The sequence below is a fragment of the Anguilla rostrata genome, chromosome 6 (genome assembly GCF_018555375.3).
Source record: "Anguilla rostrata isolate EN2019 chromosome 6, ASM1855537v3, whole genome shotgun sequence".
In the NCBI taxonomy this organism is placed as follows: domain Eukaryota; kingdom Metazoa; phylum Chordata; class Actinopteri; order Anguilliformes; family Anguillidae; genus Anguilla; species Anguilla rostrata.
Window position 1 is genome coordinate 28,609,970 of NC_057938.1, and position 12,373 is coordinate 28,622,342.

The following is a 12,373-nucleotide window of genomic DNA, read 5'->3' on the forward strand; positions in this document are numbered from 1 at the left end:
TATTTCAGCGGTGCTGATGCTGTGCTGTGTGGACAGCTCCTTCAAGTGCTTGAAGTAGTGGAAAGTGGAAGTGGCAACATTGCTTGAAAAAATTGCCAGTTTTCCAACAGAAGCTGCCCATGTGTCATACATGTCCAAAACAGTTTGCCTTGCACCTTGCAGTTGGAGATTGAGCTCGTTGAGGTGTCCAGTGATATCCGTGAGAAACAAAGTTTCTCAACCCACTTCTCGTCCTCGAGTTCTGGGCAGTCTTGGCCTTTTTCATCCAGGAAGGCCTTTATGGCATCAAAGCAGCTAACAAACCGCTCCAAAAACATTTCCACAGCTTAGCCATCTAACTGCTGAGTGGAGAGGGATATCTTTGTATGTGCAGTCCATTTCCTCGAGCAGGGACTGGAACTGTCGGTGTGTCAGAGCAGATCGCTTAACTATGAAGTTAACAACCTTCACCACTGTAGCCATGACGTCATTAAGATCTGACTTTGACATCTTTGCACAGAGGTTTTCTTGGTGTATTATGCAGTGGATTTTCATGATGGGGTGACCGACTTGTTCCTCAATTAATGTGACAGCTCCTCACTGTTTCCCGACCATGGCGGGGGCGTCATCTGTTGTCACTGCAAAAATCTTGCTCATGTCAATCCCTCGCTCATCAAAATGCTCAATAACAGCTTTGGCTACGTCCACACCTTTTGTTGTTTCGGGCATTGGTTTTAAGTAGCAGAGCTCCTCTCTTACTGTCGAATCATCACAGTATCTTGCCTTGACTGCCAAACGTGGTATGTCATTAACATCCACGCTCTCATCAAGTGCGATGCTAAATACCGTGGCATCTTTCAAATCAGCTGTCTGCTGCACACTAACATTTTCTGCCATTTCTTCGATGCATCGTTCAACATTTCTGGCTGACACGGGAATGTCTTTTATTCTTGATTTTATTGTCTCTTTGTTTGGTAAGCCATCAAACAAAACCTCTGAGCTACAGAGGAAAGCCTCCTTAATATATTCGCCGTCAGTGAACGGCTTTCCACGTTTCGCAATGAAATGCGATAGCTTGCTTCAGTAGCATGATTTTTAGCAGTGCCAAAGACTTTGAGGGCTTTTGCTTGCGTCCCATACCTGGACACGGCACGTTTGATGGATTCTACCTTGTCAGCCTCGTCCTTGAAAGTTTTCTCGTGTTTGGTCTCAAAGTGGCGTTTAACACTTGACGTTCGGCAAACAACATTTTCAAGACAAAGTGCACACAGCACGGTCCTTCTGAAACACAAAACCCCACTCTTCTGTCCACGAAGAGCTGGAATGCCCAAACATTTACTTTAGCTTTCTTAGCTAGAGGGCCTGCCATCATACTACCACCAAGCCCGCTCAAAGATAGAAATTTCTCTGGCCAGCGCCCTCGCGCTGTGGCAGTGGCTGTTATTTTTTCCCCACCAGCATTCTGCAAAGTCCCACCCCTACTCTGCCTCTGATTGGCTCTGACCCCAATATATTTTGAGTTTAAGTTTGTGTTCAAGCTCGCGTGCCATTGGTTAAGCACCTGCGTGTCAATGGTGGCATGCGTGCCTAGGGTTGCCGACCCTGCTACAAGACCCATCTCTTTGCTAAACCTAGATCAAAAAATCCTTACAAAGACTTTAGCCAAAAGGCTTAGCCTTTTGATAGGTAAACTGGTACACCCGGACCAGACTGGATTTATTCCCCAAAGACATTCGTTCTTTCATTTGCGGTGCCTATTCAATGTTATGCATTCCCCACAGCACTTCAAAGAGGACTGTGACAGGACAGCCATAGCAGCAAGGCCGGACCCCCAAAAAATGGAGCCAACACACAACAATGAAGTGCCCAAGGTTTTTTATTTTATCCAAGATGTGTAGTTACAGGTGAGGGCTATATACAGGGCAGGAAGTGAAAAAAGATACAAAAACTAAACTCAAACAAACAAAAACTGAACAAAAATAACAGAACAAATAAACAAATCTATTTACAGGGTATTTTCAATCAGAACCCAAAAGCACTGTATCAATTACTTTTCTGCAACCCAAACCAGACTGTACCATCCTGTCAGGGTTCTGTGTCTTCCCCCCTTGTCATTCCTGGTTGGGCCGCCAGATGGCGGCACCCCGGCTTTGTGTCCTGTTAATTGTTTTATCGTTTCCACTTATCTAATTATTAGTTGCGTTTTGTCTCATGTTCCCCTCCCTCCCTGTGGCTTGATTGTTCATTGTGCCCTCCTGTGTCTCGTCTGCGTCGCTTCTATTTAAGTCTCCCTCTTCCCTCACTCAGGCGCTGGATTCTTTTGTTTCTGTGACCTGTTTGTTTCAGTTCCTGCCTGTTACCTGTTTGCGATTCCTGTTTACCTGTTGCTTGCCTGCCTGTTCCCTGCCTGCTCTGTTTCCCTCGTTTTTTGGGTTTTTGTATTTTTGTTTTCTTGTTATTTTTTGAGGATTTTCGTTGTTTGTAAAAACCGCCCTGCGAGGCCCTTTGTTCCGTTTTCCCTCATTAAAGTCTTGTTTTCCCCATTTTTGGAGTTTCTGCTTTTTGGCACTCTGCGCTTGGGTCCATTCCCGCCTCCCGCCTGACACATCCAACCAACCAACACCAACTGAAAGAGGAACACTCCCTTTTATACTCCCTTAGAGGCGTGGAAGAAACCAAAATTGTCCGTTGTATGTGTCCTTTTGTACAGCCCCAATTACGGGCTTATTTAGTAACAGGCTAGCAGCTCCGTTACATTTCCTCCCCCTTCTGCAGATGGAGAAAGTGGCCTGCGGTGCAAGCCATCAGGCCCGCTCCGTGATGAGAGGGACAGCATGCCAGTTCAGAGATCCTCCGGTATTCATGACAAAAGTCTGCCACCTGGTTGGTGGAGCCTTTCCTGTACGGAACAGTAAAGTTAAAAGGCTGGATGTAGAGATACCACCTCGTGATGCGAGCATTAGAGTCCAGCATCCGATGCAGCCATTGCAAGGCCTGATGGTCTGTCTCTAGCATGAAGTGTCGACCAAGGAGGTAATAGCGGAGAGAGTCAAGTGCCCACTTTATAGCGAGACACTCTTTCTCCACTGTAGAGTACCTGGTTTTCCTGGGGAACATCTTCCTGCTCAGGAAAGCCACAGGTTTGCGCTCTCCTTCTTTGCCCTGCAATAACGCAGCTCCCAGCCCCACACCTGAGGTGTCTGTTTGCAGGATGAATGACCTGTTAAAATCTGGGCTCTGCAGGACTGTGTCAGCACAGCGCCTCCTTCAGGTCCTGGAAGGCACGGTCACAGTCCTCTGTCCAAACCACTCTGCTCGGGGCGGTGTTTTTTGTGAGGTCTGTTAAGACAGTGGCTCGAGTAGAAAAGTTAGGAATGAACTTCCTGTACCACCCCACCAAGCCCTGGAACGCTCTCACCTTCCTCTTCGTGGTTGGAGGACTGCAAAATTGGATCGCCTCCACCTTCTCCAGCTAAGGACGGATGACCCCATCTCCAATGACGAATCCCAAGAACTGGACCTCCCTCTTGGCTAGGGCACACTTCTGGGTGTTGATGGTTAGCCCTGTGGACTTAAGGCACTGCAGTACCTGACACAAGTGGAGTAGATGGTCTTCCCAAGTTTCACTAATGATCACCACATCTTCCAGGTACGCCGCTGAAAAGTCTCTGGTGTCCTGCAACAGCTTATCCATAAGCCGCTGAAATGTTGCGGGCGCCCCCTGGAGACCAAAGGGCATCACTGTAAAATGGAATAGCCCAAAGGGTGTTCTGAAGGTGGTGAGCTCCTTTGCCTCCTCCGTTAGTGGTACTTGCCAGTAGCCTTTGCTCAAGTCCAGGGTGGAAATAAATCTGGCCTTTCCCAGCCGCTCCACCAAATCGTCCATGCGGGGCATGGGATACGAGTCAAATTTTGGACTTTTGGCATTTACCTGCCAAAAGTCCATACAGAACCTGATAGTTCCATCCTTTTTGGGGACAAGCACAATTGGACTGCACCTCTCACTTGAAGAGTGCTCAATCACTCCCAGGGACTCCATGGTCTCCAGCTCCTGCTGCAACACTGGGAGTAGACGCTCCGGGATCCGGTAACATTTCTGCCTCACCAGCGTATCTTCCTTCAGGTGGATGTGGTGTTTCACCAGGGTGGTGTAGCCAGGCTTCTCTTGAAAGAGCTCTGGATCCAGCAGACTGCTCAGCTGTTCCTGCTGTCGTGGACTGCGGTGCGACAGGTCCACCGGCTGTGGGAGGCTGTCTGTGGGGAAGTACTGCTCTGCAGCCTCTTCCTCTTCACCCACCGCCCGAACAAACAGCTGGGTCTCCACTGGCTCTTGTCTGGGTAGAAACTCTTTCAGAAGGTTGATGTGGAAGTTCTGTTTCTTCTTCCCTCTCTCTGGCATGGAGATCTCATATGTTACTGGCCCTGTTTCGCGGAGGACCTCATACGGACCGTACCATTTTGCCAGCAGCTTGCTTTCATGTGTTGGAAGCAGTAACAGCACCTTCTGTCCCCGTTCAAAAGTTCTGTTCCTGGCATGGCAATCATACCAGGACTTCTGGCTCTTTTGGGCTTTTCTCATGCTCTCCTGGGCCAGTGCTGTCATCTCCTCCAGCCACTCCCTCATCTGGATCACGTACGCCATCACATTCTTGCTCTCTCCTCTCTGGCCTTCCCAGATCTCTGGGAGCAGATCGAGTGGGCCTCGCACCTGGCGACCATAGAGCAGCTCAAACGGTGAGAACCCTGTAGAGGCTTGTGGCACTTCTCTGTAGGCAAAGAGCAGGTACGGCAGCCATTGGTCCCAGTCCGTTCCTGCTTGGGAGGCAAACTTGTGCAACATGTTCTTCAGGGTCTGGTTGAAATGTTCAACCAAACCGCCTGTCTGGGGGTGATAAGGAGTGGTCTTAATGCCCCTAATCCCTATCGGATTGTAGACCTGTCTTAGAAGCTCTGAAAGGAAGTTTGTTCCCTAGTCTGTGAGTATTTCCCTAGGCACACCCACTCATGAGAATAGCTGCACGAGGCAATTAACAACCTGCCTAGTTTTAATGTTCTTCAAGGGAAAAACCTCAGGATATTTTGTGGTGTAATCACAAATGACCAGAATGTACTTGTTCCCATTTCTACTCCGGTCCAGGGGCCCCACTATGTCCATCCCTATTCTCTCAAATGGGGTGTCGATGATGGGCCTGTGCCACCCCCCTCCCAGAAGTCAGCTGACACTCAGCACAAGTTTTACAGTCCTCGGTCTAAAGGGACATAACAGATCCACTGTTATGTCCCTCGGACATTCAGTTCCATGGGCAGACCACTTAGGCAAGAATAAGACCCTGGCAAGGATTGCTAGTCGGTTTACATGGCCTTTGTTGAGGCTGGCACCACCAGTGCTTCTACCCTGCCTTTTACTTGGTACAGGATGCCCTTTCTCAGGATGTACTTTTCCTCCTCCAAGCAATCTGCCCTACCCTGCTTGACACCATCAACAACAGACACCTTCTTAAACCATAGCTGTAAGGTAGGGTCGCTCTCCAGCAAGCTCACAATGTCTGCTGGTATATCGACATCTATCCCAATGTCTGGTTCTGGTAGAGAACTACTGTAGTCACAAACAGCACTGCCGTGCATTTTATCACCCCTCCTTTCCCTCCTGGATTTGCAAGCTTTCCCCTGCTCAGCCTCAATCTCCTCACCATGGAAAGGTAAAGCCTTCAGACCTTCAAGGGCACTTCTGGACCTAGTAACAGCAACATTACAGGGCTTAGCCTTGGGCAGCAAGTCTAACAGGATTGGCAGGTCCTGGCCTAACACAACAGGATATGGCAGATGTGGCGCTAATGCAACAGGCAGAAAAAATATTTTACTGTTTACTGTTTACGTCGCCTGTAGGTGTCGGCGTTGATCTCATACTTTTTCAGTATGGCCTCCTTCACCTAGTCACTGGTGTGAATAATGTCCACTGCCACATAGGCACTGCGTGCCTTGCCAGTCAGTAGGGGCACCAAACGTATGGCCCAGTATTCCTCTGGCCAATGGCATGCTGAAGCAATCCTCTCAAAAGTTGTGAGGAAATGCTTGATGTTGTCATCCTACATCAGGCAGTGGAGCTTGGGAGGCTTGAAGTCTGCTGCAGGTCCCCTCTGGGTTGGAGTCTTTAGCTGCGGTGTTGCTGGGCTCCTGCTTGACTCTTCATCCCAGTGGCCTCGTCCCACCTGGCCTTGCAGTAGCTGGAACTGATGCTGCACGCTATTCCAGCGCTGCTCCTGATGTACTGCTTCCTTCTCCAACCGCTCATCTCGTGCAGCTCCGTTACAAGGATCTTATGGTACTATCTTTGGATGCTGAAAAGGCATTCGACCAGGTCGAGTGGCTCTATCTATTTGCGGTCCTTAAAAGATTTGAAACTGGCAATAGGTTCATTTCTTGGATAAAATTATTATATAACAACCCCTATGTCAAAATACTGACTAACCAGACACTCTCTCCGAACTTCAAACTGCGCTGGGGAACCCGGCAGGCTTGCACCTTAAAGCCCCTCACTGAGAGCGTTCGATCACACCCAGAAATTCATGGATATAACACAAAGTATATCGTTAATAAAATATCCCTTTACGCAGACGATATTCTCCTTTTCATATCTGAGCCGCAGACATCGGTTACGCCAATACTGTCCTTGATTGACCGGTTTGGAACCTTTTCCGGATACAGAGTCATTTGGGATAACAGCGAGCTCATGCCAATTCGTATTATGGATCATGAATGGCTCCATCAACTCCCCTTTAGGATAACAAAAGAATAGTTATTACCAAAAATTATAATTCATTATTTAAGGCGAACTTTGATCCCCTGATTGAAAAACTCCAAAATAACATTCAGTTTTGGAGGACGCTCCCAATTTCTTTATTAGGTAGAACAAATGCTATTAAGATGATATTTCTCCCACAGTTGTTATATCTCCTCCAGAACATACCTGTGTTTATTACTAAAGCATTCTTCAAATGTTTAGATTCCATTATTCTTCCATTTGTGTGGGATTATAAAATACACAGAATAGGGAAAGCTCATCTTTGTAAACCTAGGATGAGGGGAGGGCTGGCTCTGCCAAATTTCACACATTATTACTGGGCCGCCAACATCCGCTCCGTCGCCTACTGGCTGAATGATACGGCAGTGCTATCTGATGGGTAGGAGATGGAGCGGGAGGACTGTTTACCTTTCACCGCTGGTGCAGTCATCTTTTCACCCGTGCCACTAAGCAAAGTAACCTACAGTGACAACCCAATCATCTATAACACCATACACATTTGGAAACAAATTACGACAACATCTTAAGTTCAGGACAATGTCCTTCTGACTACCCATTATAGCAAATCCCTCATTTGCTCCTTCCAACTCAGATGATGCTTTTCTCACATGGAGGGAAATGGGAATATTTATATGTTGGCGACCTACACCTGGACGGGACGTTTGCATCCTTCCAACAGCTCCAAGAAAAACTCTCGTATGTTTTCTTGTATGGGGATGGGACGATATGAAAACAATTTTCAACCGTCCACCACATTTTGGCAATGTTCCAACACTCTCGTCATCACTGTTGCATGCATCACAAAAATTATTACACTACTAACAAACGCTTACATTACAGTGTGAAATATTCACATTATATAATATCACTAACCGATTTAAAGACACTCAATTTCAAAAATAACATATATAACCGAAATATGTTGAGCAGTAATACTTACATAGCAATTATGACATTTTATCTGTGTTCAGTAGATAGAGACAGTAAATCAATGATACAGTCTAACTGCTTCTGTTTTGCTCCTGAAAACGACGTCAGCTAGGTCTATCAGCAAACATATGGCTAAACTATGCTCAAAAGTCCTTAATAATAATAGTATTTTCCTAGAAATTACGAAAAATTGTTGACAACGTTTCGTTAGGTGCAGCGTCTTAGGTGCAGAATCTTGTTATACATTGTTAGAAAGCTTATAGTCTCACCTACTGAATGAATAAATTGTCAATCAAGCCAGATTGTATTAAAAAGGGCAACAATGCCGTAAACAACAGGTGTGGTATTACGCACAGCTATTTTGGAAGGTACCCAGGCATCACAAATGCGTGTATATTTCACAAACGGATTGTCCAAGACAATATATGACCACTCAGTCTCAAAAGGGACACCTCTACACGTAAAACCAACAATAAGGTTGTATATTTATTCAATATTTAGTCCCAGATATTGACTGTAGAATGACATTGTATCATTTTAAAAGACTTTCTCATTTATTTCGTTATTTCGTTATTCAGTGAGAAGCGTTTTCACTGCTGTATTGGCATATCTTAGGGGTATTTTCAGGTTTATCTTGTTGCTATGACGGAATAAGATTTTTTTAGTGGTGAAAGAATATTTTTATGAATGCCAAGATAGACAATATTGTCCATTATGTCATGGGTGGGGGGTGTAGTTGTAGATGAGACTGCAGGGAGGGGGTGTGTGTTAAATGAACGACCAGAGCGACAATGGTGGCGCTGCGAAACTCCGTATTCGGCATAGTTGTCGTATACCGTCTGCTAATGAAACTAAAACAACGCGTTTCTGTTTTTAACTCTGGTTGCAGTAATCTCGGCACGCCGGCGTGCCGACCACTAGGGGCTTTGTGCTAAGAGGTTAATCAATAAAACTGACGTTACGTATTATAGTATTGCAACTTCACCAGCGTTGTAAATTAGCTACCCTGAACTGTCATATTAGCTTTGCACATGTTAAGTAGCATATTTTTCTACGTGGGATATTTGAAAGATTTGCAGACCTTTGTTTCGAAGACCTCAGAGAAAATATGTTTTGCGGGGTTTTTCACTTTCTTACCTTTGTTTTTGGATAGAATCTTTTTCTTAGGCTCACATGACCATAAAACTACTCTTCAGTAATTATGATCCTTGATCTGACCACTAAAAATGATATATTTCCTGACAGGACTAAGTCAGGACGCTAGCTTTTTGTTTAATCAAGACAAATGTATAAGGTGGTTAGAAAGGCTATCTGTTCAGAACTCAGAAAAAATGAAAGCATGTGGTACCTTAATTACAATAATTTTAAGTGATTAACTACATGTGTTAACTGTAAGGATAACTGCATGTAGGTTCCATTTTAAATTTCGTACTGTACATAACTTTTGCTGTGACAGTCTAGTGATACACACAGTTCTTGGCCTGACTTTCAGGTGAGAAGGAAATGAGAGAGTATGATTGGGATGGCAGGTATGCCATCTCGCCAAGTTATGCCTTGGCGGGGGCATGCCCCATACCTATACAGCACCGAGAGTTTGGCACTTTTCAGGGTTCCCCACAGAAATAACCACAACAGCCACAGACACTCAGCCCTTAAAAACATTAAATTCTGTACATTCTGCCCCCATTTCAACAGACAGATTTCATAAACAACTTCACATGTCCACACAATAAAGCCCCAAACTAGGGATTTTGCGTTTTCTCCTTCTTCTTCTTCTCTTTCTTCTTCTTCTTCTTCTTCTTCTTCTCATTCTAATTTTTCCTGCCACCTATCCCACTAACAACATGTCTCCCCATTGGACATCCTACTGACACCAGCCAAATCTTCACCTACACGACCCAATCAAAAACTCGCATACACACGCAAAATACCCATACCTTTTTACTCTGAAACATTTTCAGTACAAACAGCTAGTCCGCCTGTGGCCTAGTGGGCAAGGTTACAGTCTTGGGAACACAGGGTACTAGGTTCAAGCCCAGCTATGAACGCGTTTCTTTAACCTGCTTTTACCTTCACTAATAATTGTCTACTACTTCTCAATTATTGCTTTTGCGCCATATCTACCCGCCGTTCACCAAAGGTATACACTGCATTATGACGTACCGTCTGCACGTTCAATTATTAACCGGCTACAATATTGCAAAGCCATATGGATTCAACGGGAGCTCTTCTGTGCTTACTCGCCTGTGTTCTTCTTTAAAACCATGGACAGGTTTGCTAATGACATTTCACGCATTGCATAGCTATGTCATGGTGCTGCCCTAACAAAGTCACAGATTGGTAAACCTCCGGTTGAAGGATTGAATCCCGCCTCGCCCTCAGGCAGATAATTCCCTCTTTTACACTAACGTTTTCTTACGCTTATATTTGCTTTACCAAAACTCAATCACGGCCACCCATATGCATTTTTCATGACGGCAAATGTATTCCTTTTATTAAAAAGTTACACCAGCTCACCACTGTGCCATTTCTACTAACTATATTTCTTCACTTGGCTACCGTACAAAACCTTCTTATCAGCAAACGCCACGTTTCTACATTCATGTTACCTCGCCCAGTTCTTTATCTAGCCACATACAAACAATTACTACGTATGTACGTTCTGCAACTCCCCATTAAAACATTACATTTAAAATCATGATTCACTCATAATTATAACTACTAGTACCGAACATGAGAAAACACATCAGTGCAATAAATTTCACGTTACTTAACCTGCCACTTTAACGGCTAGTGTTTTATAGCGACTGTTATATATACCGTTCGATAAGGAAACTAAGCTCGCTCATGGTCACTCCATTTACTTCGCACTATGATCATGTCAACCTTCACCTACATGCCCATTCTGCTAAAAACATATTGTTTCAACTACGCAATTTCATCATTTCATCCTAATTTCTCTCACACCGTTGTTATTTTCTCATATGCAAAGCCTGCTGGGACATATGCGTCTGCTCCTATTCTCCACTATCAAGTTTTCCGGTTCTAGCTTAGCAAAACAGCGAAGAGGATTCCCACCTGCAGATAAGCCTATCAAAATGCCTTATAAGCCTTACAAACACTAAAAATGCATCTCCACGAAAGAACAGACAACGGAGCAGGACAGAAGGGTACACAAGTTGCGACCTAGGGAGCTCTAATTCTACGGACTTGCTGATTCTTTTGTCAATCAAGGCTCGTTGGATGGCCGTCAAATCCGTGAGTACACTGGGCATATTTCACCTGCGTTTCTGATGCGTTTACACTTATACGCCACCGCACCCTTTGTCACAGCCACTGTTTTACATATATAGCAAACCGAAACTGCTACACGGTAAACGCTCATCAGACTGTACAAATTCACACAACGATAGCCATAATCCACAAACGTTTCTTACAGGGTCACTTCGCATTTCTCATTCTCATAATAACCCCCCCCCCCCCTTTTTTTTTCATGACACTTGTTAGATGTTGCCCCATCCCAGCACTTTTTGGTAATTTGTATTTGTCCTAATACTGTAGCTTATTCTTCTGCCTAGTTGGCTTTGCAGAGGTTAGGTCTGAATAGTGTTCACTGTGTGAACTAAACTGTGTTCTTGGCTAGAAATAGCTGTACAAAATAAGTATTGTACCTTACTGAACCTGTGTTTAGCAGTTCTATGACCATGAAATGCACTTTTTGTACGTCGCTTTGGATAAAAGCGTCTGCCAAATAAATGTAATGTAAAACGCTTTGCAAAAAGAAATGATATCTCATCAAAAACACGTTTTCAACGTACAAAAATGCCAAGTTACTCACACGTACAAGACATACACCGTCTATAACTCATTCATTCAGACTGCCAAAATCCAGGCCTGCCATTAAAAGTATTGATATCAAAATGACGCCATGATTTTATACAGTCCTGAATGATTCATTCTGCTACAGAACATAGATTTCTTTTGAATGGACTGTTTAATGAAGGGGTTGGATCTGGACATAATTAGAAATATGCCCTGTACCCACTTGTCGTTTAGAGAATTAAATAGGTGTTATGACTCCCCTGGCACTGTTACAACTGTTCCTAAGATGAGGACAATAGGAACAAATTGAATTACATTTATTTTTGACTCAAAGTTGGTTGGCAGACAGAATATGACGAATAAGACGAATATGCAGAAAAATCTGATGTTTACCAGTGTTACAATTCTACTCCATCTCCCCTACATGTACCTTAAAACTGTAGGGTATTAGGTTCGGAAGAAAGGGAATAATAATAATAATAATAATTGAAAGCCAATAAAAAAGATTTTAAATTATTAAAAATGTACACATTAATTAATCTTTTATTTTAAAAACACAGTAAACAATGCATTCAATGAATGTATTAACTGTGTTTTTGTTTCTACAATAAAAGATTAATTAATTAATCTTTAATTAGCAATAAATTAACATATTGTGTTTCACAATCAAAGAAAGTTCAAATTACTTCATGGGTGTTTCTTTTTTAAAATTTTATATACTGACCCTCTGATATTTGACAGTGAGCTGCTAAAAAATAGCAGGGGACCATTTTGGATCAAACACTGACGAAAGGAAACACTCCAAATCAAGAAACGATGCAAATTCCAAACACGTATAAA

The 12,373-nt window shown here is 44.0% G+C and overlaps 1 protein-coding gene across 8 annotated transcripts in view; it reads right to left on the reverse strand.

The window, feature by feature from the left end:
* Positions 1-12,373, reverse strand: part of LOC135257857 (serine/threonine-protein kinase MRCK alpha-like) — a 377,275-nt gene that overhangs the window by 182,232 nt on the left and 182,670 nt on the right. The gene's annotated exons all lie outside the window — the stretch shown is intronic.